Below are 27,107 nucleotides of genomic sequence, written 5' to 3'. Positions count from 1 at the left end.
CCACCCCTTAATATTTATTTCATTTAAGGTAAGATACAACCCCACTAGTCCTTAGATTTCTCATGTAAAATAGAAACCTTTTAAGAATCTCTCCATTTCTTAGTCTTATGATCATCTGGCATATCATCTTCAATGGCCCTTTTGGGATCTCCAGGTTGCCATGAACTTGAAATAGTCCTGTAGGCATTGATCAATAATGAAGGAAAAAGGATATTGAGAAGATTAGGCTAGAACTATTATTTTATTAGAATAGGGAGCTCCTGGATGCAAGATGTTGCTGTCTGGAGTGGGGAAGATTCATCTTCCCAAATTCAAATTCAATCTTAGACATTTACTAGTTGTGTGATCCTTAAGCCAAATCACTTAATCCTTTTTGCCTCAGTTTCCTCATCTGTGAAATGAGTTGGAGAAGGAAATAGTAAACCACTCCAGTATCTTTGTTGAGAAAACCTTAAATTGAGGCAGCTAGGGGGTGCAGTGGATAGAGTACCAGTCCTGGAGTCAGGAGGATCTGAGTTCAAATCCGACCTCAGATGCTTAATAATTACCTAGCTGTGTGACCTTGGGTAAGTCACTTAATCTCATTGCCTTAAATAAATTTAAAAAAATTAAAATAAAAGAAAAGCTTAAATGGTGAACCTGGACCTGGAATTTAGAACGTCCTGATTTCAAAGCAAGCCTCAGACACTTACTAGCTGTTTGACCCTGGGCAAGTAATTTAATCTCCATTTGCCTTAATCTACTGGAGAAGGAAATGGCAAACCAATCCAGTATCTTTCTCAAGAAAATCCAAAATGGGGTCACAAAGCATTGAAAACCACTGATGAACAACAAATGAAGAAACTTCCTTTCCCAAAGCAGGTTGTCACCTTCTTTAAAACTTATATATTTTAAAGAATGATTAGAGTAGGGGAGGCTAGGTGGCACAGTGGATAAAGCACCGGCCCTGGAGTCAGGAGTACCTGGGTTCAAATCCAGTCTCAGACACTTACTAATTACCTAGCTGTATGGCCTTGGGCAAGCCACTTAACCCCATTTGCCTTGCAAAAACCTAAAAAAAAAAAAAGAATGATTAGAGTATTGAGAGGTTAAAGGCCGCATTGTCAGTATATGTTGGTGGTCAGATTCACAATATAATAGGCACTTAATAAATGTTTGACTCACTTGAAGTCAGAGAGTCCTAGTTTAAAAGTCAGCTATCTATCAATCATGCCATGCTAAAGAAATAGAGGAGGTAAATTCAAAGAATGTAAGAATTTAAAGGGGATAGAAAGATCATCCAATTGAATACTCTCATTGTACACATGATGAAACAGATGTCAAATGGATTTCTCAGGCTTATAGGATTTAGAGGGGAGGGGTCCTTAAAGGTCATCTAGTCCAAGCCCTTCATTTTTTTCGATGAGGAAACTAAGTTCCAGAGAGGCTATAACCAAGGGAATGCTGGAACTTGAACCAGCTCATGACAGCCCATTGCAAAATATTCAGCCTAAGTATTTACATAAGATAACAGCAAATGTTACAAATTAGGGCTTGATTTCTTGTTAATTGTCCAGGTTTTATAAAGTGATAGAGAAAAATTTTAATAATACCTATTAAACTTAAAATTGCATTATATCTATGGGACTTATTGTAAAACATTTACCAGTAAACTACTCCTTATAACTTTCATAAGCTTAAACAAGTAGTTAGCATCAGTCTAAATTAGAACTCAAGGTTCTTGAGTATTCACCTACTGTTCTTTCCATTATACAAGCAAAGGGAAGGCTTAGGGATAAGATTAAGTGCTATAGGAAATAGAATTTTGTTTTCTGTTTCCTTAGCAAGATAAAAAGGAATACAAATATACTAAAAAATCATGTGTCTATCCATCCCTGATTTCAATGTAAGGTAGTGTACCAAAACTTCTCTGAACTCTAAAGAAGACATACCTGCATAAGAAGGGGCCAGGAATGGGGTTTAAGCAGATAGAAGATAAACTAATTTCTGATTCCTGGGCTTGGGTCTCTCTCTTGTTAAACTTTGTTCTACCTGTTCCTCTATATGAAAGAATGGAAGAAATTTAGGGCTGGAAAACTGGGGGGCTCCAGGGCTGTTTGGCAATTATAAAACAAGTAACAATTACCTGGTATATACCTTTGTTTTCAGAAATGAAAATTTAGGGAATATATAAATTGCTCATGATAAGGAAACAATGAGGTTTTTAACAGATTCAACCTTTACCAGGAAGAGAAGCTGAAAGTAATATTAAGCTTTAATATTCTTTTTTAAGTTAAGTTATATTAAGCTTTAAGGACACTGAGTAACTGGAAACACCTTGCTCTTTGATCCAAAAGGCTAAGTACCTAGGCTAAACATTTCTGATCAGGAAGATGAGTGGACTAATTGGCCAAAACTCTGAGAAAATAAAATGAGGAGCTCCTTCCTCCTTAGGGAAGGGATCTTCCAGGTAAAGTTCCAAGACAAGGATTTTCTATCTTCTAAATGAGATGAAACAAACCTCTAAGTTTTTAAGTTGAAAGAACATGGCATCCTGATCTTCCACCAAAGAGATCAGTTGAGCCATTTAGTTGAGAATTGAGCACAGTGGAATTGGTTAAAGTTTATTAGAACAGTAGGGAGCAGCAACATCCAGGAAAGACAATGGAAATAATAATTATGGTGGTAGCCTGGTGACATCACTAGAGATGGTGGCCATGAAACTCTGGAGGCATGAGTTTGTCCTTATGTTTATGTACCTTTGCCACATATTCTCTAAATCTGACTCTTTCAACACGTACATGTGTTTGACATCTGTTGCCTGTTTATGCCATTCTACAAGTTTCCTATGTGGGATTATTCTTCTCACTGATGTTACATATATTTGTGGGAGAGTGCATTTAAGACTGTAGAAAGAAATGTTTTGTTGCTATTTCTTACCATACCATTTCATTAAGTGCTTTTGTTTGAGCTAATTGTGTCCTCTGATTGTTAAAGGTAAACCCATTAGTGGGGGCTCAGGAGCTTCAGGAATATAGATTAATAAAATGCTTTGAACTTGAGGTAACTAATGATTGACTCACACTGAGATTTGGTAGGGTCAATGCCCCCAGGCATTGACAGGTTTGCAAACCCCTAAGTCTAAAGTTCAAGTTTTTAATTGTACTGTGTCACATTGTCATTGGTGCATTTTTATGCAATGGAAGGAATAATTTCCTCCTGTGATTGGATACTCACTTTGAACACTGAGGAAAGTAATTTTGTGGCTTGGTAAATTATTCAGAAAGTTTCCAATTCAGTCATTAATAAAATCAGGTAAAATTTATAACAGATGTCAATGAACTATTTTTTTCTTTAGACACATATCGCTTATAATACTTTGTCTCTGAAATTTAGGGACCCCTTGAAAGAACTGTTCAACATCCCCCAGAGTAACAGGTACATGTTTTATATTTTAGAATTTCACTACATTTATTTCACAGGGAATATGGGATTGGAGGTATGGGTGATTTCATTCTTGCTGCATGAGTCCCAGAGAACAAAGAAAGACTTCATGTCTGAAAGTCACTTCCATCTTGGAAACATCTGAAAGAAATCACTGAGCTGTGGGGGCTAGCAAGATTTCACTCTAGGAGGGAAGAGAACAGCTTGAAATTTCTACCTGAATTTTTTCTCTTAGCATAATGGATGGTTACCTGGGACTTTGGGATGTTTCTGAAAAGGGATGACTGGAGGATGCATGCTACAGATGACAAAACTCTGGAATAAGTAAAACTTATTTCTCATACCAATTCTATAAATATAAATATCCTAGCTAGTTTGTGAAGGGTGGGGGGAGGGGAAGAAAAAGAAATCCCTTTGCCTTGCTGGCAAAAAAGGGTGGAAAAAATTATGTTAGTTTTTTTCCCTGAGAATAAAAAGATGTTTTGTGGTTTATCTCATAAATTATCTGATTCCACAAATAGAGGATTTCATGGAAGACTAACAGCTGTTCAAATCCCCCAAACTAGGGGGCAAATGTTTTATATTTCAGAATTTCACTAAATGTGTGAAACTCTGTATTTTAGCATGTAGCAAAATTGCCTGTTTTGAGGATACAAAACCAAATACTACATTTTGTTGAAAACAGAGAGATTAATACAAAATATACCTGATTCAAAATATTTCACACAAATATCTATAATGCAAATAATTTCATTTTTTCTAGGCTCTTAGAAACTTTCTCTATTTTTAAAAACTGTGACAGAAAAAACATTGCATTTATAAATGAAGCCACTCCTAAAAATTTCAAATCTAAAGAGAATCCTGACTCAGGAGAGGATGAACCACCAGTGTATTGTTTAGGGGGAAATAGAATTTCCTGAAGGGGCATCCAAGCCAATCTTCACTTTCTTCAACAATAAACATTAGAGATCCTTAATGATAATTAAGACCCAGAGCCTTTCCATTGCCTAAATTTTGTGCCTGAGGTGAAAGGCATTTCAAGAGGTCATCTGTCTGGCTCAGCCTCCTGCCTTTAGGCAGGTGAACAAATATATAAGCTAGAAGTGTCCAACTCAGAGTCCTCCCACCATACCCAAGGCATAACTAGATAAACATGTAATAAGGAAATACTTAACATAATAAATAAAAATATAGTAAATCATAGATGACATTACATTTAAAACTGCATGGATCTTTTGTAAGGATTAGGATTCTATTTGATTTTGACATCACTAGTCTAAATCATCCAGGAAGGTATAGTCTACTTCTTAAAGATCTCCAAGGTTTTATTTAGTATTCATTCCAGGGTTTTGTCAAACAGCAAAGACTTTAGCTCTCATACAGAATTTTCTTGCTGTTTATAGGCAGTTAGCTGTTATCCAAGGCAGTCTTAGTCTAATAAAGAGCTGTCTAACCCCCGGGAAATTCCTAATTCACTTGCACTCATTTTCCCGACTTTTGTTGGTTTCCTCACCAGGTGTTTGTGGGTGTTGGTTCATTAATAAAAGATACAGTGAATATTTTCTTGCTAGAGCTGTTTTATGGATCTGCAAAGGTTCTGCCAGTCTAGGCTTCAGAATCATCTTCTATGCATTCCACCTAACTCTGTTGATTTGCACAGATGATTATTACCCCTTGAGATTGTGGGGCTAGTCAGTAAACCCTAAGTGCAGAAAATTCTACTCAAACAATGGTTCCCCTTTCCCTGTTCAACACAGCAAAAGACTTTATAGAAATAGGATTGTTTCAGGGCTACACAAATTGTGACATATAAGTATCCTGGAATGTTACTGTGCTTTAAGAAATGGTGAGGTAATATAATGAAGTCGTAGATGGAGAGATTGTCTTAAAGTAAGGAAGAAAGGATCAAGCTCATCTTCTGGCCCATACTGTCCATGAGACCCTGAATGACTTAACTTAATCTCTGACCATTCTACCCATTGCTTTAAAACAATTTGTTGGAGTTGAAGAAAAGGTATGACCTGTCTTGATAGAAGCAATTTGCTCATTTGGAAGTTCTCTATGCCCATGAAATCACAAGTCCCATCCCTCTCTCCTATTCATAAGAAACATGAATATGAAGAATTCTGTATGAACAATAAAAAGAAACAAAACCAATCTTTCTCTGTTTCCTCCTACTCTGCTTCTTCCTCTTCCTCCTCTTCCTTGCTGTGTCTTTGTCTCTCTCTGTCTCTCCCCCCAGCTCTCTCTCTCTCTTTCAACAGTGTAAATGGAAAGGAAAAAAAGAAAACAAACCTAAACTCAACACTATGCAATTATTATAACCAAGTTTGGTTGTGGGGAAGAGTTGAGAACATTTCCCTAACCCCATTTAGGAAATGCTATGAGGTGAGGGACTATGTGTAGATTATTTCACATACTGTCAGAAATGGTTGATGTACTAGTAGTTTGAATGGACACATTTTTTCTCTTTTTCTTTTCAAATTTATGTTACAAGGGAAGGCTCACTGGATAGGAAATGAGAAAAATATTCAGAAATGTCTATGATGCAAAGACTAAAGGTATCATCATCATCAGTAGAAATGAAAAGAAACAAGAATTTTACTGTGCAAAAAAAAATCTAAAATATGTTCTGATAGAAATTTGTCTGGAGAATTGTGAAGGGATGGACAGAGCAAAGAGCTCATAGGATTTCACTGATTTTTAAAATATATATGAAAACTGTTCTATGTGATGGGGTAGGGGAGGGAAGTCTCTTTTAGTCTTTCATTATGCTTTTCTTTTATCTATATTAGATCTAGGTTCTTTGAAAGAAATAAAGCTCCTGGCCCCATTCAACTATTCAATAGTATCTGTCATAGCATTACAAATAATTTAATGAATACTTTTTTTATGAGGTGATGAAGGTAAATTGAAAGAAGGCATATTTCAGCAATTCTGAGACCCTTTTCTCTATCCATTAAGAATGTCACCTCTTATCCACCTCTTCACAAAAAAGTATATTTTTTCCAGTACTCAAATGAGAACATCCCCTGGCTATAGGCAGATCGGCATTATGAGTTAGGTCCATGCTTATTTGATGTTATGTATATGGGGATTAGCACTTGCCCTATTTGAATGTTCCCTATTAGTTCAGTGGTAGCCCTCCCTGCCTTTGCCAGGAACAGTGTAGTGTTGAGTTATTGGGGAAATAGATCCAGTTGTGGGAGAGAGATCAAGACACAGCCAAACTTACTACTATTGCCAAACCTACAAATTGCATAAGAATAGAATGAATGGAAGGAATAAGATAATTAAAAGAAGAAATAATTCAAGGCAAAATGTCTCTTTTGTGGGAATGTGAAAATAATCAAGTCCTTCTCATAATTATTTTCTTTCCAATAATATTTTAATCTGTCACTTCAGATTAAGGACTATGGTATTATTGCCCTTCCAAAGATAGGTTTAGTGATATGGGTCACAAGCTATTTCTAGGTAGTCTGTATTTTTAATCAATTCCCTTTCCTCCTTTTCCCTCCTATAACAAAACTGACAAAGAATCTTAAAAACCAGAACACTATCAAATACTTTATGAAACATTTGGGGGTAATTATCCTTTCTGAAAGAGTTCATTTTTTTCTCTGGCTTACTTTTTTTTTAATGGAACACAGTTCAGGTCTCATAAATGCTTAAATATGTAGTCATAAAGTTTGAGATGTCTCATGGGCTTTGTTGTCTGCAACAGAGATTCTCTAAAGGTTTCCATTCTAATGGATTTCCACTTTTTTCTTCCTCTCTTTCCCCCACAAATACTGGGTGTTATATAAGCTGTTTGGAGTCCTTAAATACTACATGAGGTAACTCACTTGATTATACAGCAATGGTCACCTCAGATGATGTTGTCATCTATATAATTAGAAGGAAATTCACATTTAGTTGGTATTGCTTTGTTTCCAGTCAACATTAAATTCTTTGTTTCCTCAGTACACTGTATTTGTGGGGGGCACTGATTTAGGCTCAGAAAGGTTGCCAAAAGCTTGAGCTCTACCTTCATCTGGAAGGTGACAAAATAATAAATATGGACCTGAGAATTTTACATACTTTACTTAGTGTCTTTTCTTCTTTTTCAAGATAAAGTACCTTCTGGTGGTTTGGGGCATAGAAGAATAGGATATTTATTTATAGTTGGTGGCCACTTCTGAAGCCTGAGAGTGTGGTGAGATCAAGAAGAAAAATGAAGGGTGGGTTTGGCTCCCTTTGTATTTTTGTGCTTAGCTCTGTACCCTAACACATGTGGTTGTTACAGGGTAAGTAGAAGAAAAATTCTTGTGCAGGCCATAGTGCAGTGGAAAGACTTCTGAACGGAGGACTTGGATTAGAATCTTAGTTATTATACTTAATGTTGCATTATAATTAATTATTATACTTCCTGGGTTATACTCTTAGTTATTATACTTCCTATCAGTGAGACCTTAGACAAATCATAACCTTTCTTCTTGAGTTTTTGACATCTTCATCTAAGAAAGAAGAGTACAGAATAGGTTGTGACAAAGCTAAAATTGCTAATACCTGTCTTAAAGACAAAATTATCTGGTCATCAGTTCTTAACTCCATTTCACTTGCATTGTAAAGTTTCATGTGAAAAGCACACTTTTCCCCACTGCATACATCACACCCCAAAGTTTAATTCTGTGATTATTCATGATTTTTCTAATGTTTCTGTTCATGGATTTCTTGCTGTTCAGGGATTTGGTGTTTTACTACATAGTAAATTTTACACTGAACCACATCAACTAATGCTAGTTTATTATTACTATGTTGTAAGAAGAAAATGAAGGTTATTTGGTCACCCAGAAGGTGTCCAGTGTTTATATAAGGGTCTGTTCAGTTTATATAAGCACAAATTTTATTTTTAGGGACAAATTGGCTCACTTCAAAATGACTCCTGCTGTCTAGCTCAAATGCTGGTAGCAGTGTAACCTTGAGAGACTAACTACCTTTCTTCTCTTACTTCTCTTTTCTTACCCTCCTTGTCCCTCCTCTTCACTGTCATTATTTTAAATTTTTTTAGCTTGTTTTTCCTCTATTTCCTTTTTCTATTTCTATAGGTTAGAAATCTCCAACAAAGATGTGTTTAGTATTTCTTTGAGAAAGATCCTGTGCTTATGTTAGTAGTGGGTGAAAAGAAGTGTAAGACACAGTTCCCTTCTTACAGAGCATATACTGCATTGAGAAGACATGATATATTAAGGTAAAATGACAACTAAAGATGTATATGTTTACATACAATGAGTGAAGATGGTGATACTATTACTAATAGAGGGCTTTCAGATTTGGAATGGAAAATGAAGACCATGAAAGGCCAGAGGAAGGAGAGATTACTCTGGACTGGATGTTGTCACACATCCTCCACAGAAGAGGATGAACATGAGCTAGGCCTCCAGAGGATAGAAGAGGATGGAAGAGGACATGCCAAGCTAGCAAACTGATAAAATCAAAGTCACAGAGGCAAAAATGGGCAAGGCATGAGGAAAGAGAATGGAAAGAAGTGATTAGAACCTGAACCAGGGTAGAGGAAGGGAATGGTGAGGAAAGACTCCCATGGAGTTCCCTTAGTGACATCTTCAGCTGGAGACTGCCAACTTCTACTTTCAATGGAATCTCTGGAAGAATTTGATTTCCAAGTTACAAAAAGAAGAATGTTTATTGAAGCACAATGAGAGAATTCCAGTCTTTTTAATTTGATAACAGGATCATCTTCCTTCATTCAAAATATAACCGTTTCCACATGGTAATTAAACTAAGCTTCAAAAATGGTTTATTAACTAACTGGCCTACTATCAACTTTAAAGATAATACTCAATGACCATTTTAATCCAAAAGCCCATGCCAATAGGTTCTAGTTTTATGGGGAGAAGTAATTAAATGTTTGACCAAATATAGCAGTCTAATTTTTAAGTTGATAATTTTATATGACTCGCGAATGATATTTTAAATATCCAAATGACCCTTGGCAGAAAAAAGGGGTTCCTTACTTCTATTCTATCTCAACAAAGCAAATAGCCAAGTCTACACTGCCAAGATCTAAAATCCTGGAGGCAAGTATTCACCAAGCAAGCAAAACTACTGAACTTTCTTGATCAGAAAATATAAATATGTTACATATGCATTGTGTTTTCCCCCTTGGAATGCATGAAATCATTAGATATTCACTTCACTATGTCCTCAAAAATGAACCCATCTTGAGAAGTATCCTAGCATCTCAGAGGAATGTTTCTTTAATTAGCAATACATTCAGACTATTCTCCAGGAAAGAGGCCTTGGCTGTATCCATCTTCTTTGACCTTGCCCCATCCTAGGAATTTTCCACCTCTCCCAGCTAGTTATAAGAAGATCAAAATATGCACATACCCTAAAATTCTGTCCCAGATGAGTGACTTCAGGGGATGGTTAACTTCTCTTACAACAAGAAGAAAAAGACAGAAGGTTATTTATATTTGTTTACTGATTTTTAAGAATGATGTTATTTCATGACTCAAGAACTGATTTTGATGTTTCGGTAGTCACATGCAAACCTTGAAGATTCTCTCTTTTCCTCCTAATCAACTTTTATCTTTTCAACATTTGAAGTATTTTGTTTTCTATGTTTTTTTTATCTTGAAATGAATTGGAGCTGGTTATGTGGATTATGGTTATGTGGATGTTTGATTTTAATTCTTAATGGTAGGGTGATGAGAATACATTTTATTTGCAATTTTCTCTGTTTCTTTTTCCAATACCTTTGTTTTCAATCTTTTCTTTTTATTTCTATATTTTCAAGTTTTGTGTTTTACCTAATAAATATATATGTATAAAAGTATATATATAATATAAAAACTTATATGGCATATGTATAAAAGTGTATATATATATATATGTGTATATATATATATATATATATAGAGAGAGAGAGAGAGAGAGAGAGAGATAGATTGTGTGTGTGTGTGTGTGTGTGTGTGTGTGTGTGTGTGTGTAGTGACTAGAAAACAACTAACCCTGTGATTTCATTACATAAGAAACTTTCATACAAGGTAATTTCCTTTCCCAATGTAAAGGTAAAGTACCTTCTCTGTAACCCTTTTACAACCACAACAGCCACAACAACAATAACAACTTGCATTTATGTAGGACTTTAAGGTTTTCTAAGTGCATACAAACAGATATCTTCCCCCGTACCCTTCAAGGAAATTGTTATTCCCATTTTATTGAAGAGGAAACTCAGGTACACAGAGATTAAATCATTTACTCAAAGTCATACAATTATTAAGTACCTGAGGCCATATTTGAGTTGAGACCTTTTTGATTCCAAGTACACATAGCTGACTGAAGCACTCGGAGGTCACCTAGCTAGTAACTGTCAGGGGCAGGACTGGGTTCTGAGGCTAGCTATTCATCAACTACATAGAGGTATCAAACACCTTCCTGCTTGCATGAGATTAAAATACAATTGAGAAATATTTAACAACATAACAACGATTGAGAAACATTTAACAATATGACAACATATTATTTAACAACATAACAACATATAATAGAACATTGATATTATTGTATTTGAAAACAAAGTTAATAGACAGATCCCACAAATCCTTATGCACAGTTTGGTGGCTGCCATATCTACTTGAGTTTGACACTATTGTATACACCACACCCCAAGTTCATTGCTGTGATTATTCATGATTTTCCTAATGTTTCTGTTCATAGATTCCTTGTTGTTCAGGGATTTGATATGTCACAACCACATAGCAAACAAGCTTTATGCTGAACCACAGGAGCCAATGTGAGCTTATTATCCCTATGTTGTGAGAAGAAAATGAAGGCAGGCTGTTGCTTCAGAACAAATTAAGGGAAGAATCAGGTGAAAATGAAGAATTCCTTTCTTGTTCTATTCTCAGCTCCTGCTGCCTCGCTATAGCCAAGTTTATATGTTAGTATAGCCAGAAATGAAAAAGAAGGGGGAAAAACACTTTTTAATCAGAGTCTCCAACTATGTTTGGTGTCTCCAGCTGCTAAAGTAATGGAGAAAGGGAACAAAAATGAGAAACAAGCTACAGACACTGTTAGAGTTCTGACGTGCACTAGTTTTACAAATCTCATGGTTAAGGAACCAAGAATGATCCAGACAGGCAAACTATCAACAGCCTTGTCCCTGCTCGACAGGTACTCACCTTGGCTCAATCATTGTTTCTTCTTGCTGTTGCTTGGACACTTTGTGCTCTATTTGGGCGTCTCTTTTTTAAATCATTTTTGGGGATTTCACTGGCAAAGAAATTGGAGAAATTTTGGCATTTTCTTCTACACTCATTTTACAATTGAGGAAACTGAGGCAAACAGGGTTAGGTGACTTGCTCTGGATCTCAGACCTAATATGTGTCTGAGGCCAGATTTGAATTCAGGAAGAAGAGTCTTCCAGCCTCCAGGCCTAGGGCTCTATCCACTGCACCATCTAGCTGCCTCAGAATTAATGACTTGGAAATAATTCATTTACAATGATCATCTTAAATACATCTTAGAATTATGTGTTCCAGATTAATAAAGCCAATAAGAATTTAATGATTAACTGATTATATCAGAGGTAGGACTGAAGTGGCTATTATAAGTATTATTATCACCAACTTACAGGATGGAAGGAAATAAGCATTTATCAAAAGACTACAGTGGAGTATAGTAATCAATTAATAAACCTTTATTAATTATTACATATCAGGTATTGTGATAAACACCAGTGCTACAAAAAAAGAGGCAAAAGACAGTACTGCCCTCATGGAACTTACAATCTAATGGGGGGAGATAACATGTGGACAAATATCTACAAAGCAAATGATATCCAGGTTAAATTGGAAATAAATAAAAGAGGGAAAGCACTAGAGTTAAGAGGGGTCAGCGAAGGCTTCCTTCAGAAGGTTGGATTTTAGTTGAGATTTAAAGGAAGCTAGGGTGTTCAGTAGTCAGAGCAGAGGAAGTTTTCCAGTCATAGAAAAAGACTAGAGCCTAGAGATGGAGGGACTTGCTTGTGAAATTGCCAGGAGACCAAATGTCCCTGGATCAAAGAGTACATGTTGAAGAGAAAGGTGTATGAAGAATAGAAAGATAAGAGAGGACTAGATTATGAAGATTTGGCTTTGAATGCCAAAAAGAGCATTTTGAATTTGTTCCTGAAGACAATTGGAAGCCATTGAAGTTTAATGGGTAGAAGGTGATATGATTAGAATTACATTTTTGGGAAATTACTTTAGTGACTGAATGAAGAATGTGGGGGAGGATTGGACTTGAAGCAGGTTGAACCACTAGCAGGCTATTTCAGTAATGAAGGTGAGTAATGGTCTGCACTAGAGTGGTGGTGGTTGGCAATGTCAGAGAGGAGAAAGGGGCATAGTAGAGAGATGTTAAAGGTGAAATCATCAGGCCTTGGCAACAACTTGGATAAGGGAGTTGAGACATATTGATAAATCCAGGATGAGTCCTGGGTTATGAACCTGTGACCATGGTAATACCTTCTATAGTACTAAAGAAGCTGAGGAGGGAGCATTATAAGATTCTGCTTTGGACACAGAATTTGAATTTAAGACAATTACTGGAATTCAAGTTCAAGATGTCTGGAAGAAAGGACGTTGGAGATGTAAGATCAGTAAAGGTAGATTTGAGAATTCTCATAGAGATGGTAGTTATGGTGCTGATGAGATTACCAAGTGAAACAGCAGAGAGAGAAAAAAGTAGGTTCAGGACAGAACCCTGTGGGACTCCTCCAGTTAGAGGGGAAAGTTGTTTTCTGGAGGAGAATCCAGCAAAGTAGACAGAGAAGGAGCATTAAAATAGGTAAGAGGAAAATCAGGGGAGAGTGGTATCTGGAAAACCTAGAGATAGGTATTTAGATGAAAAGGGCAGAAAATGTATAGGATGATAGAGTTTCCTCTATCGAGTTTCCTCTATAGGGCTGTTATTATTATTATTTTCATTTTACATTTGAAGAAAATGAGGAAAGTTAAAGCTAGTGGTTAGAATAAGGTACAGTTAGAACAGTTAGAATGTAAGGCCTAGTTGCTCTATCCACTCTACCTCATTCTAACCTCTAGGTCTGTATTCAAAATGACCACAATATCATTTTATAAATGCATGTTTAAATACCATTCACATAATATTTATATCCAACTTAAAATCTATTTTTAAATTTTAAGTGTTCACAATAACCTTTTTTTTCAATTCAAATAGAGGCACTTATTTATTTATATGTTCCCCAAGAGTGGGCTCGGCCTTCCAAAGGGAGACAGCCCATAATAATCTAGTGAAGGATTCACAACCTTGACATCCAGGTGAGATTGTTTCAGTTCTCCAGGAATTTTCAAAACAAGCCGGGGTCTTTTCAATGAGAAACATCACCTTCCTGCTTTCCCAAGTTTCCTTCAGGTCCCAGCTAAAATCCCACCTTCTACAGAAAACCTTTTGAATCCTTAATTTTAGTGCCTTCCGTCTGTTGATTATTACCAATATATCCTGCATATAGTTGTTTGTACCTGTTTGTCTTCCCCATTAAACTGGGTGGTCCTTGAGAGTAAAGGTTATCTTTTACTTAGCTTGGTTTCTCAGGGATTAGTATACATATGGTACATAGTAGGCATTTATTTATTGACTGACTTTCAGAAGAAGGGGACCTTTTATATAAGTAAAAGGCTTTTCAAGTCAGTTATATTTCTCTTCATAATTAAAAACACCTTCTAATATCAGAAAGTAGCGCCTGATGGCTGACATATTTGAGAACACAAAGTCACTGCACTTCTGGAGCCTACTTTACTTTGGAATTTCTGGGCTATTAACAGCCCAATAGAGGAAACCCTATTCCATATGTGGTGATAGGGAACTCTCAGGAAACACATACTGAGGAATTAGTAGTAAATGCCAATAGCTAGAGGAAGACACTGAAATTTGGGATGAAGATTGCCTCTTTCAACTTTCCAGTTCCTTTCTCATTTTTTGTTTAATCTACTATAAAAATGGCAGTAAGTATGAAAAATAGCAAGGTTTTAAAAATTTTGATTTTAAGGTCTTAAAATTAATTTTGAAAAGTTTTTTTAAGGGCAAGCTAGATTTCTAGGACTAGCAAAAGAGGGGATAAGAGCAAAGGAAGAAAAACAGGTTGTGGGTATACATGCTTTCATTTGGCATAAAACTTGTTTAATTAAAACATAAATGGGGGCATTTCAAGAGGCAAATGAGAAGATTTGAAAATTAGGATCCTTAAGAAAATTTGTAGAGATTCAAAGAATTTCACGAAAATAATTTTTTTAAAAAATGCTTCTCTTAGGTTATTCTTAGCTAAGGTTCCCAATAAAGCTCAGATTTGGGTTTTTTCTTTATTTGTTTAGTTTTTTCATTTGTGTCCAACTTTTCATGAACCCTTTTGGAGTTTTGTTGGCAAAGAAACCAGAGTAGTTTTGTCATTTCCTTCTCCAACTCATTTTACAGATGAGGAAACGAAGGCAAACAAGGTTAAGTGACTTGCCCAGGGTCACACAGCTAGTAAGAGTGTTGTTCATTCTTTGTTCTGTAAGAAGAATGTTACATCAGTAAGGTAATGTCATGACTTGCAAGCAAATTATATTTAAATGTGAGAGGGGCTGTGCAGTCATCAGCCTCATCCTCTCCTGGAGCCATCTGAGTCCATTGGCAATCTACAGATCAGGATGACTGGAGATGGCTCCTTGAAGTGTGAAACCTTGACCTTTTTAAGTTAGGATTTTCCTTCAGATTCAATTTGACCGGGGTAATGCCCATTAATGATTAAGGCTACATAAGAAGTGAGACAAAGAAAAGTCTTTTTCACCTAGCTGGAAAAAAAACAGTATAGGAAGGGAATACTCTTAGGATTTCTGGCCAATACAGAAATAATTGCTATTTGTACTCACTTTAAGCCATGAGGACCCAAAACAATGACCTAGGGAGGCTTGGCCTGGGACTAATTGTTGGCCAGTTCATGAGAACCAGAGTAATTTGGATTTTTGGTCATGGTGCTTAAGAAAGAAATCTAGCCTGTAAACCACAAGATACCCTGAGAGGTTTCTCCGATCAAAAATTTAATTTCTTTGGGCAGAATACCCAGAGATAAGGGTGATTCCCTATGTGGATTGAGGGAAAGGAGGGAGGGAGAAGAGGGAAGGATGGAATGATGGAAGTTAGGAAGGAAGCAAAGAAGGAAGGAAGAAAGGAAAGATGGAAGGGGGAAAGAAGGAAGGAGGTTCAGAAGGAGGGAAGAAAAGAAAGACTGATGGAAAAGAAGGAAAGAATGAAGGAGGGAAGAAGTAATAAAAAACTGAAGGAAGAGTATTAGGTCAAATTTGAACTCAGATCTTCATGACTCCAGATCCCCTTAGATACCTGGGCCTTAATAATAAAGGACATTTTTGGGAATCTGACACTTTTATTTCTTAGTAGAATAGTCAATTCCTTTCACCCCATACCTTTCCTCAGGATCTGATAACTAAAATTCTGCTTGTCACACAACTGGCTTAAATAAAGGCAAAAACAGCGAGCAGGCTCTGATTAGACTGCAAGCTAAACACATTTTTACTAACAAGATTATCCCTCTTTCTGCCGGCAGGTCTCTGACATTGCACAGACATGTATAGAGAATGAAAAAAATCTGTCTACAAATGAGAGATTCAACAAATAGGTGCCTTCCTGGGAGAGGTTATACTTGTTTAAGCTGATGAATAGTAGTTTTGCCTTATCACTAACTGTTACAGAATCTGAGGCAAAATGAGTTCATGAAATTTAAAAATAATAATAAAAAATCAACTTTTTTTGGGGGGGGGGAATGCCTTGCATTTAGATTCTGAGCCTGGGAACCAGAAGTCTTTGGTATTATTTCTGGCTTTGGTAGTCATAAAGTCTGGCATCATGCTTCATGGATTTTTTTAAAGTTTTCAATAATAGTCTCACAATAGCTAGCATAAGATGTTTAAAGGTTTAATTCAGTATCTCATTTGATCCTCAAAACAACCCTATGAAGTGGGTGCTCCCCATTTTGCATATAAGGAAGCATATAAGGGTGATTAAGTAACTTGTTGCCCCTCTTCCCAGAGACACACTCCACCTTTAATACAGCTGAAATATATCCGAGGAGATATCATCCATACTCAAATCTTTCTAACTCAAGGTCCAGAGCTTTAAACCCTACACTACCAACCTTCCCATCTAAAAAAAATATTATTTTTTCTAACTACATGAAAAGAGAGTTTTCAGGATTCACTTTTTTGTAAGATTTTGTTTTCTACATTTTTCTTTCTCCTTCCTCCTTCCCCTTGATAGCTAGTTATCTGATATAGATTATACTTCTATAACTTTATTAAACATATTTCCATATTAGTCATCAAACTGCCCATTTATTAAAGTAAAATTTCATTCTATTCCAATCTAATATCTTTCTGGCTGCCAAAACTTTCTAAATTATGAGAACCTTAGAAAATTCATCTTACATCCATTACCTGAGTACACATTACACTTTCCCCACAAGGTACCTTTGGCCAGTCCATTTTCTCTTTTAACTGGCAAACCTTATCCCTTTAGCTCTCCTAGACTAAGTCCTAACCATTTTTCAAGAATCATTTTAAATCTTCCCTCCTCTATAAGGTCTTCCCTAAGTACTCCAGTTCAAAGAAGGGTCCTTTCCTTCTGGAGTCACATAAACAACAACCTATATGAGTGGTAGAATCTACCCAATATAGTTCCTTTCTTCCTCTCCCCTCCTCTCTTCTCTCCCTTCCCCCTTCTTTCTGTCTACATTGGGTATCCCACCCCAGTGGGTACTCTACCTAAAGGAAAATAAATTTTGATTACTGAAGCCTGGCAAAATGTCTTGGGTTTAGAGGACTCAAATTACTCTGGGTCTCATTGATTGTCCAAATAGGTCCCTGGTCAATCCCTTTTGGTCATTGTTTGGGTCCTGATTGGTTCAGATGAATGTAAATAGCCATTGTTTCCATTTTGGTTAGAAACTCTGAGGGTCTTCCCCTCCCAGATTGATCTTTTGGACATTGTTAAAGAGACCATTTTTTGCCTCATTTCTTTCTTATCTAGCCTTAATCACTGAGTAGGCATTGAGGTAGGTTAAAGACCCTGTACCCTATCCAATGCCATCTATAGTCATCCTGATCCATATCTGGCTACTGGAGCCAGATGGCTCTGGAGGAGAAAGCGAGGCAGATGAGTGTGCACAGCCCCCCTTTACTTAAATCCAATTCACTTACATGTCATGGCATCACATCCCTAAGGCCATGGTCCTTTTCCAGAATGAAGGGAAAAACAACATCATTTCTACCATTCATTCAACAATAACACTATTAGTTCCTGATGTATTAGTTGCCATTTTTATGTGAACACCATGTTTTTTGTCTTCATGTGGATTGCCAATTCCTTGCACCTCAAATTCCACAATAATTTATTAATGTGTATAATTCTGTTATGTAATGGGGAGATAAAAAATTAGGTAAAGGCAGAAAGGCTGTGTCATATAGTAGAAAGAGAACTGCACTTGGAGTAAATCCATCTATGAGCATTTATTAAGAGCTTATTTTGTGCCAGAACTGGGAATTAAAACAAAACCATCCAACAACAACAACAAAAACAGCTCACTCTCCTTTCACTCAAGAAGCCCACAATTTAATGGGAAAGACAACCTGTAAATATATATGGCATCAATGTACAGCTTATATGTATCAATGTATAGCTTTTATGGTTATCAATATAGAGCTTATATACATATATACTCATAAAATATTCTCCAAAGGAAGGTACTGAGTTGGAATGGGGTGGTCATGTCAGGAAAAGGCTCTTCTAGAAGGTGAGATCTAAGGAAATCAGGGAAAATAAAAAAGGAGGGAAAAGGGAGAACATTTTAAAGATATGGAGACCAATGGTAGAATCTCTTGTTTGAGGAATAGCTAGTTGGTAAGGGTAGAAAGATTATCAGATGTGTGACAGAAAGGGAGATATACCACTGGAGAAAGGTAAGAAGGGTCTTCAAATTCAACAGAGGATTTTTTATTTGATCCTAGAGATAACATGAAGCCACTGGAGTTTAATGATGAGGCTGGGGGAGGTGATATGATCAGATCTACTCTTTAGGGAATCACTTTGGTAGCAGATTAGAGGATGAACTGAAATGGAGATTTGAGGAAAGAAGATCCATCAGAAGGTTACCTCAATTGTTCAGGTGAGAGGGATAGAGGGTTTGAACCAGGGTCATAGCTATGTCCATAGAGGGAAGGGGAAACATAAGAAAGATGTTGTAAAGGGGGAAACAACAAGATGTGACAACAGATTATGTGAAGGAAGAAGAATGAAATGTGAGGGATGACAGTGATATTATTAATCCTTGTTTCAGGTGATGACCATCATCCCAGTCACCCAGACTTATACTTACACTTAAACTATGAGCACCTTAGGAAATTCATCTCCCATTGAAAACCCGAGTACAACTTATACTTCCCCAATTCTATACCCTTGGCTAGCCAGTTCTTTCTTTTAACTGACGACCTTAACATTTTTGCTCTGCTTAACTAAATCCTACCTATTTCTCAAGACCCACTTTAAATCCTTCTGCCCTTCATATAATCTTCTCTGAGTACTCTAGCTGAAATTAGGGTTCTTTCCTGAATACTATTCACTAGAAAATGCCTATATTGTTAGTTGTTAGTTGTTAGTTAGATGTTAGTTGCCATTTTTGGTATTTAAGTCTATGTTTTCTCTCTTCATCTAGGTTGCAAGTCACTTGAATCTCAAATTCAACTAATATTCAGATTAAATTTCAGATTAATTAAATTTCTGATGAATAAGATCTGTACTATCTCCTTCATGTAGTATTATGAGGGCAGTTAGGTGGTGGGGTGGATAGAGCACTGACCTTAGAGTTAGGAGGACAGGAGTTCGAATCTGACCTCAGATACTTGATTTGTACTAGCTTTGTGACCTTGGGCAAGTCACTTAACTCTGACTACCTTGCACCCAGGGCCATCTTCAGTTGTCCTGATTCATATCTGGTCACTGGACCCAGATGACTCTGGAGGAGAAAGTGAGGCTGATGACTTAGGCTGGTCCCCCTTCACGCAAATCCAATTCATGTGCTTGTCATGGCATCTCCTTCCTGATGTCATGATCTTCTTCAAAAATGAAGGACAAACATCATGACTAAAGCATAAAACACTAAGAATGTATTTATTTATTTTGACCAGATCTATGGTTCTTTGATAGATTGATCTATCCAAGTTCAAACAGCTTGTATATAATAATATCAGAATTAGGACTTGAACCCAAATAACCCTTGACTCCAAATAACTCTTTTTTATTTCTTTCTTTCTTTTCTTTCTTTCTCTCTTTTTTAAGGTTTTTGCAAGGCAAATGGGGTTAAGTGGCTTGCCCAGGGCCACACAACTAGGTGATTATCTTAGTGTCTGAGACCAGATTTGAACCCAGGTACTCCTGACTCCAGGGCCGGTGCTTTATCCACTGCGCCACCTAGCCGCCCCTAAATAACTCTTTATCTACTACACCATGATGTCTTTCAAGTGTGTATGTACATGTATGTGTATGTACATATTTGAATGTAGGTAAGTAGAAAACAATAAAAATTATTATAAAACATAGTTCCCTGCCCTCATGGAGTTTACAGCATAGGAGAGATAAAGTCTCTTCATTTCAGACTCAAATATCCAAATTAGTTTCTTTATGATAATCTTTTTCATCATAAGGAAGCCTGCATTAACAGCTAAGAATCCTTCTGCAACAAGATATTGTAACTAGGTTCCTAAGGCCAGACTTCAGCTAAGAATGTTCCTTCTAGAGGTTACATGGGGCCATACTAGGCAGGGGAAGAATACCAAGTCTAAAATCAACCATATGAGAAAAAAAAATTGAAGGGGGCTAAATTGATTTCTATCAATGTCCAAGATGCCAAGTCTTGATTAGATAAAAGAAGCTGGCACTCTCCAGCCTTTCCAGGGTTGTTTTTGGACTGTGTCCCTGGAGCACTGTATCAGCTCCAACTTGGATCTAGCTAATGGACATGGGGTAGTACTTCTCCATTTACTGTACAGAAAATGCTTAGTGGCACCTGGTGTGATAGGTTTTGCAAAGAAAGAAAACAAAACTGCAGGTTATTTGGCCCCAATCCACAGGCATTGTGGAAATGCCACCATTGCTGCACAGAACAGGAAAATGACAAGTAAAATGCCCCCTTAGGGAAACACAAACCAAACCACCAGAACAGAGTCTGTGAAGGAAAGAGACAGCCCCCGCATTTGGATCCTGCCTATCTCTGTGGGGAGGAGAGAACAGAGGTTCTTCTGATTTCTAGGAACTGTTAACCTTGTGACCTACATTTTTTCAGCCCCCAAACACACAGGAAATTTGAACCCTGGGATTTCTCCTCCTAGCAAAGACATCAAAATTACCTTTCTACAGTCTTTCAGGAGCTGCTTATTTATTTCAGATCCTATTTCTCTCTCAGAGCACTATTTTAGAGTCTCACTGGGAAGTGGAAGTCAAAGAGGGTAACAATAGTTAGAATAACAGTAATGATGTTAATATAACTTAGGAATGGTCTCTTTTTTAAATGCTAATGGGATGTTTTTTTTTTCTTTTCTATGTTTGTCAGAAAGTTCTGAAGGGATAAATATCATTAAATTTGAGGAAATACATGTATATGAACACATACATTACTTCCTTGCATATATAGATGTATACACACACATATGTAAAAGTAGGTATTTATTCATTAATTTGTTCAAGGTCAAAGTATAAGAAAGAAAGAAAGATAGACCTAGGATGAGAAAGTAGGTCCCCTGAATCTCTTGAAGGGTGCAAATCTCCATCTTCTCTCCCAGCATGTTCCATGTTCTAGGACACATAAAAATCCTCTGGAGAAATGACTTGATTCTAAGAAGACCCTCGTGCCTTTCCTTCTTCACTGGTTAATGTCCAGTGCTTCCAAGAAAATGTCCATCCAAATGAACCACTGTCACGTCAAATTCAACATGTCTAAACCTTAACACAATAATGCACTGTGGCCATCAATAAGGAAAGTTAACATTTTTTGGAGTCGATTTGGTGAAAAGATAGAATTATATGAACTAGCCTGGCTGAATTTCAAGAGCTTCATAGATTAATTAGGATAAAGCAAGTAATAGAGTCTGCTAAGAATTCATAGTGCCAAACCACTTAGCTGTTGTTGAATCTTAGGATTTCTGATAGTTTCATTTTTCATAGGCTGGAACACCCTTTAGAAATAAATTTTAGTTCAACCTTCTGATTTTGTAGATGAGAAACTGAGGTTTAGATAAACCAAGTCACTTGCAAGAGGTCTCACAAATGATCAATAGCAGAGAAAGCATTTGAACTTAAGTCTCTGATCCAAATTCACTGCTCTTTCCAACTATATCCTGGAGTCAATATCTTTATACTAATTTTATTGGTAGAAAAGCTGAGGGAAGAATATTTGCTTTAGATAAAGAGAGGCAGTCTCTGTAGAGATCACTTTTGGAAGGGGCTCCTCATGGGGATGAAAAATCAAAACTCAAATTTGAGTAGGAATGCTTTTCTCATTGTTAGCTTTACTTAAACTATGATCTTAATGATGCCAGTGGTCCTCCAGCAAAAAAGAGGCTAATTATTGATCTGACTGATCATATTGTAAGTCCTTATCATCTCATTCAATTCTTGTCCAGGTTTTCCCAGGTATTCTCCCACAGAGGATCTATTAAACTTTCTGGAGGCTTTCCTCTTGGTCTTAGGGGTTACTGATCCAGAATTGTTCTGTTAGACATCTTCTATCCAAAATACCTAGGATTACTGAGTCTCCACGAACTTTGCTGACTTTGCAAAAGTGTCTTGCCTTCATCCATAAAAGCAGTTAAAAAGGCAGGGATTTGTGTAGTGGACAGAGTGTTGCCACAAACACAAGAGATGTAACTCAGGCCAAGTGACTTAATCTTCTTGTGCCTCAGTTTCCTTCTCTGTAAAATGAAGGGTTTGGACTCAATGCTTTTTCTGTCTCTAAATATATGATCTCATGATCTTTATGATTGCTGTGATATTTCTGTGAAGATGAGATTTCTCAATATATTTTTTGTGAAGATAAAAACCTAAGTCAATTTAAGATTCTTAAAATGAAGAAGAAAAAAACAACCGCAAAGTTTTTAAAATGTTTCTAAGGATACTTTAAGAAATTAGAAATGTAATATTCTTTATTAAACTTTATCATATTAAAGAAGAAAAATTCACAAATCAGAGTTATGATGAGAATTCTATTACTAATGTTTATCATGAGTTCGGTTAAGATTCTTAGTCTTGTTTATGGGTCAATAAATGAAAGCATTGACTAGGTTTCTGACATAAAATACAATATATCTGAAATTCAAGAATAATTGTGAAAATTTTAGCACCTCATTATCTGACTGTTCAGTTCCTTTTCCTATCATATACTTCTGGGATGATAGATTTATGCTACCACTTTTTGTAGGCAAAAATCATTTTGGGGTTAATAAATTACTGACTACTTATGCCTAATATGAATCTCTCTTCCCTGTCCCTTCAATTACTTATAATTCTGGGTTATATAGATTGTATGACTATGTATCTAGAGAAAGGGATGAGTCAGAAAAGAAGAATACAAAATTGCTGTACTCTTAACTTGTGAAATATTCAGAGAGCTTTATTGGGGGTTCTTAACTTTTTTTGTGTGTTATGGATCTCTTTGGCAGTCTGGTAAAGTTCCTTCTCAGACTAAAGTTTTTAAATACATAAAATAAAATTTACAGAATTACAAAGGAAACCAATTGAATTGAAATATGGATGTCAAAATAAATTTTTTTTAAGTTCATAGACCCCAGGTTAAGAATCCCTGATTAGTAGACTTTTAGGATGTTAAATTGATCCTGAAAGGAAAAACTGAGGACATGAACAAGAATTAAACCATATGAGAAAGCATGGATTAGTTGCTATTTGCCCTGTTGGAAGGAATATCCAAAATCTGAAATTTTCAACTATAGCATCTATTGAAGATAATAAGTAATGTAAATAAGTTAGCATGAAAAGAGGACTTACCTTTGTGTCAGAGACCTCCAAATTTTAAACATGCTTCTGAAACATACTAGTTATGAGATAATAGGCAAGTCACCTAACTCCTTAACTCCCAAGCAATTCTTTAAAATTCACTGTTACTGAACAGTTAAAGATCAGAATTGCCAGGAATTTCAACTAAATCAAAGAAGGCTAGTAAAGGGCTCTTCCTCCACCACTGCAAATTACAAGCTGTCTACAATTTAGTAAAATGTTTCTGAGATTTACTGGGGCCAAAAATGTCATTATCCTGATGCCAAAATAGAGATAAACCTTTCCAAATTTAGCTAGGCAGATCATTAGATGACATATACTCCTTCTTTGGGTCTGTACTTGAAATCTTTCCAGACTGATAAAATGACTAATCCTTGCAATCTGCAGCATAGATTTTGAGACCTAAGGGATACCTTAATGCTAATCTGAGACATAGAACTTTAGAGGCCAAAGAGGGTAAAAGAAATAAATGCTTAGATGTGACAGTAAAAGTGTTAACAGATCTCTAATTAATTTGCTAACTGTTTTCTCCCACTGCAGACCTTTTATTCTTTAGCCATGACAGCTGTTAGGAATATTCAGTACCACTCAGTATGAATACATTAAATAATATAAAGTATATTTTTTGTCATTTGTGTTATATTCAAAACTATTTGCCACCATAATGAAATGATAAAAAGAGAACAATAGAAATCATGAATTAACAATTGAAACTCACTTCCACATGTGGAAACATCTGTTTAAGTTGTGGCAAGAACCTAATGATCCCAGATTGGCCTCACTTTTCATTTCATAAAACACAAATCATTCACGGAAAATAAAATCATCCTTGAATTTAAGACTGCTCATCACCTTCATTGTCACGCCAACTAAATATTCAGTTGATGAAACTAGTTAACCAGGGTACAAAGAGAAAGTTTTTCTTTTTTCAAATCTATTCCATAAACATTTATAAGGCATCTAGATAAACAGAGAAAAATAATTAGAATTAGAAGAAATTAGAATTAGAAGAATTATTCTAGGAGCTTATATTCTACTGGAATAGGAATGGGTGTTTACAGGTAACTAAATAGTAAATATATGGATAATAAATATAAGACATTTTAAGTGAGTGGAGTAATAAATTATAACTAAAAATTAGGAAAATCCCTTGATGAGCAAGATCTTGAGGTGAGCCTGGAAAGGACAGTTCAGGAGATGAGTAAAAAAACTAGTACACAAAGCTATCAAACTATTCAATTCAGTGAACCAAAGACTTCCATCTCAGAAAGGGACAGGCTATGGTGAGTTCTAAACTTGCCTATTCTGTTTCTTCTGGGGATAAGAGATGACAAGAAGAAGAGCATAATTTCTTTAGAGAAGAGATGTCAAGAAGGAAACTGTATATAGTAAATATAAACTAAGGATCATATCTTAGGAAGATTTGAAATCACTTCCTAAAGTTAGTACATGATTCTCCCAAGTATCTCTATAAGGCATGGGGAAAACCAAGGTATAGGTTATTGAATGACTGACACTTTCAAAATAAGCCAAGATTGGATCTGGTATAAATGAACAAAAGAAAGAATGAAGGAATACATAAATAAAACCCCCAAGGGTAATGCTGTTCATGCCATTTATAGCCAGTGACCTTTGCTTTCTTCCCAATAATAACCAAAGGGAAGAACTAGGATCAACATGCACAGGCAGATTTTAATCAGTTTAAGAAAAGACTCCTGAATACTAAGAGCTGTCCCCAAAAGGGAATGAATTGCCTTTTATGGGTCAAGTTAGCTAGATGTGTTTGATCAGAAGCTAGATGGAGGGTGTAACTATTTTATTAATAGAAAAAGATGAATTCATCCAATTTTTGCAAAAAATTCTAATCCCATTTTCCATATGTGACACATGTGTTTCTAAGTCTTTGGGGCCAGAAACAACTTATGGCAGGCCATTAGTTCAGAATGCTGATTTTATTTATTTTATTCTTTCTTATGCTGTAAAAACTGAGGGGAAGATGAACTGTTAAATCACTCCTGTGGATCAGTGAAATTTTGAATACCCATCCTCAAATCTAAAACATTTAATAACTGTCTAGTCTCCTAGAAGGATAGACTGGGCCTCTTTGCATGTAACACCTGGAGCCTTACTTTGGAGGCATAATGATGGCTTTGGGTTTGAGCAAAAACTCTCATATAAAGCTATCAAACAATGGAGCTCAGTGGACAAAAGACTCTCAACCCACAGAAGAGGAAAGCTATCATGAGTTCTGCATTTGGCTGTTCTCTATTGCCTTTGGGGACAGCCTTTGGTGATTCAACTCTTCTTTGTGAATTGCTCCCTTTAGTCTCCTAAAACGGACCTTAGAGAATATCCAGGCCAAACTTCCTCATTTTAAATATGAAGAGACTGAGTTTCAGGAGGGTTAAATGATTTGTCTGTGGTCACTGAGACCAAAGTAAACAACAGAAGTGGCATTTGAACCCAGACTTTTTCACTCTGCTGAGATATTTTCCCCCCCTGTACCCTGCTGCCTCTCCTTCATTGGTGAATGCCAGGCAAAAAGTTCCTATAAATAGTAGAAATATTGGTAAGGCTTTGAGTCAGATATTGGAGCAATATATCATAATATTAACAGAAATAAGAAAAATAAAGGGAACCAAAACTCAGGGTTGTTATTCAAAAACTCCAGAATGAGGGGGAGGGAAAGTATATCTATAACTACAATGATTGTTACTATGTATTTATTCTTTTGAATAATGAAAGGCTCAAAAAAAGTCCCTTACATGGAGCTATATGGTAACATTATGGTTCCACTTGAAGACCTTATAATTCTACAATCTACATACACAAAGGGTTCAGAATGGAAAGAAGCCACAGAGACGGAAAGGTGATGGACTTCTAAATCATAGATTTAGAGCTAGAAGGAAACATAGAGGTGATTGCATCCAACTCCCTCATTTTATAGATGGAGAAGGAATGTTAAATCACTTTCCCAGGGTCAAACAACTAGTAAACAAGAAAAAGTAAGCTAGGGCCACTGAATTTCCCTGCCTGGGCAGGGAAAGACTATTGTCCCAACTGCAGCAAATTCCCCAAATGGCAACTTGGCAAACACCTCAGTTCTCAGATGGAAATCTAAATCTGCCTCCAAGTGAAGGGATCAATAAATCCCAAGGAGGGCAAGCTCAGCCCCATGGCACAACCATTGTTAGAGGCCATTTCTATTACCTCCACATTGGCTTGCCACTGCATGCTTCTAATTAGCAGCTAAAGAAGCAGGAGCAGAGGGACCAGCAGAAGCTTTTCCTCTGTGGAGTTCTAGGGAGGAAGCTGATACATCACTTCAAAAGCAGGAAAGATATGGAAGGAAAGCCAAATGCAGATCGTCCTGCTTAAGCCTCTGGAGTTGTCCCTTCAATGTAAATCGAAACATGCAGTGGGGAGCTGGTTGGGGGTTGGGGAAAGAAAGAATTATTTAGTCATTACTGCTAATTAAGGGATTTGGCACAGGCCACATTAAGCTTAAAGATACAAAGGCTAGGCAGTCTGTTTGGTTCCAAACGGGGAGGTAATCCAATGCATAA

General features: G+C 36.5%; 1 protein-coding gene across 6 annotated transcripts in view; it reads right to left on the bottom strand.

Annotated features, from left to right (window-relative positions):
- FRMD4A (FERM domain containing 4A) overlaps positions 1–27,107 on the bottom strand; it is a 573,082-nt gene that overhangs the window by 348,673 nt on the left and 197,302 nt on the right. The gene's annotated exons all lie outside the window — the stretch shown is intronic.

The sequence above is a fragment of the Macrotis lagotis genome, chromosome 7 (genome assembly GCF_037893015.1).
Source record: "Macrotis lagotis isolate mMagLag1 chromosome 7, bilby.v1.9.chrom.fasta, whole genome shotgun sequence".
NCBI lineage: Eukaryota > Metazoa > Chordata > Mammalia > Peramelemorphia > Peramelidae > Macrotis > Macrotis lagotis.
The sequence above is the reverse complement of the archived record's forward strand: the minus strand, read 5'-3'. Positions and strand labels throughout refer to the sequence as shown.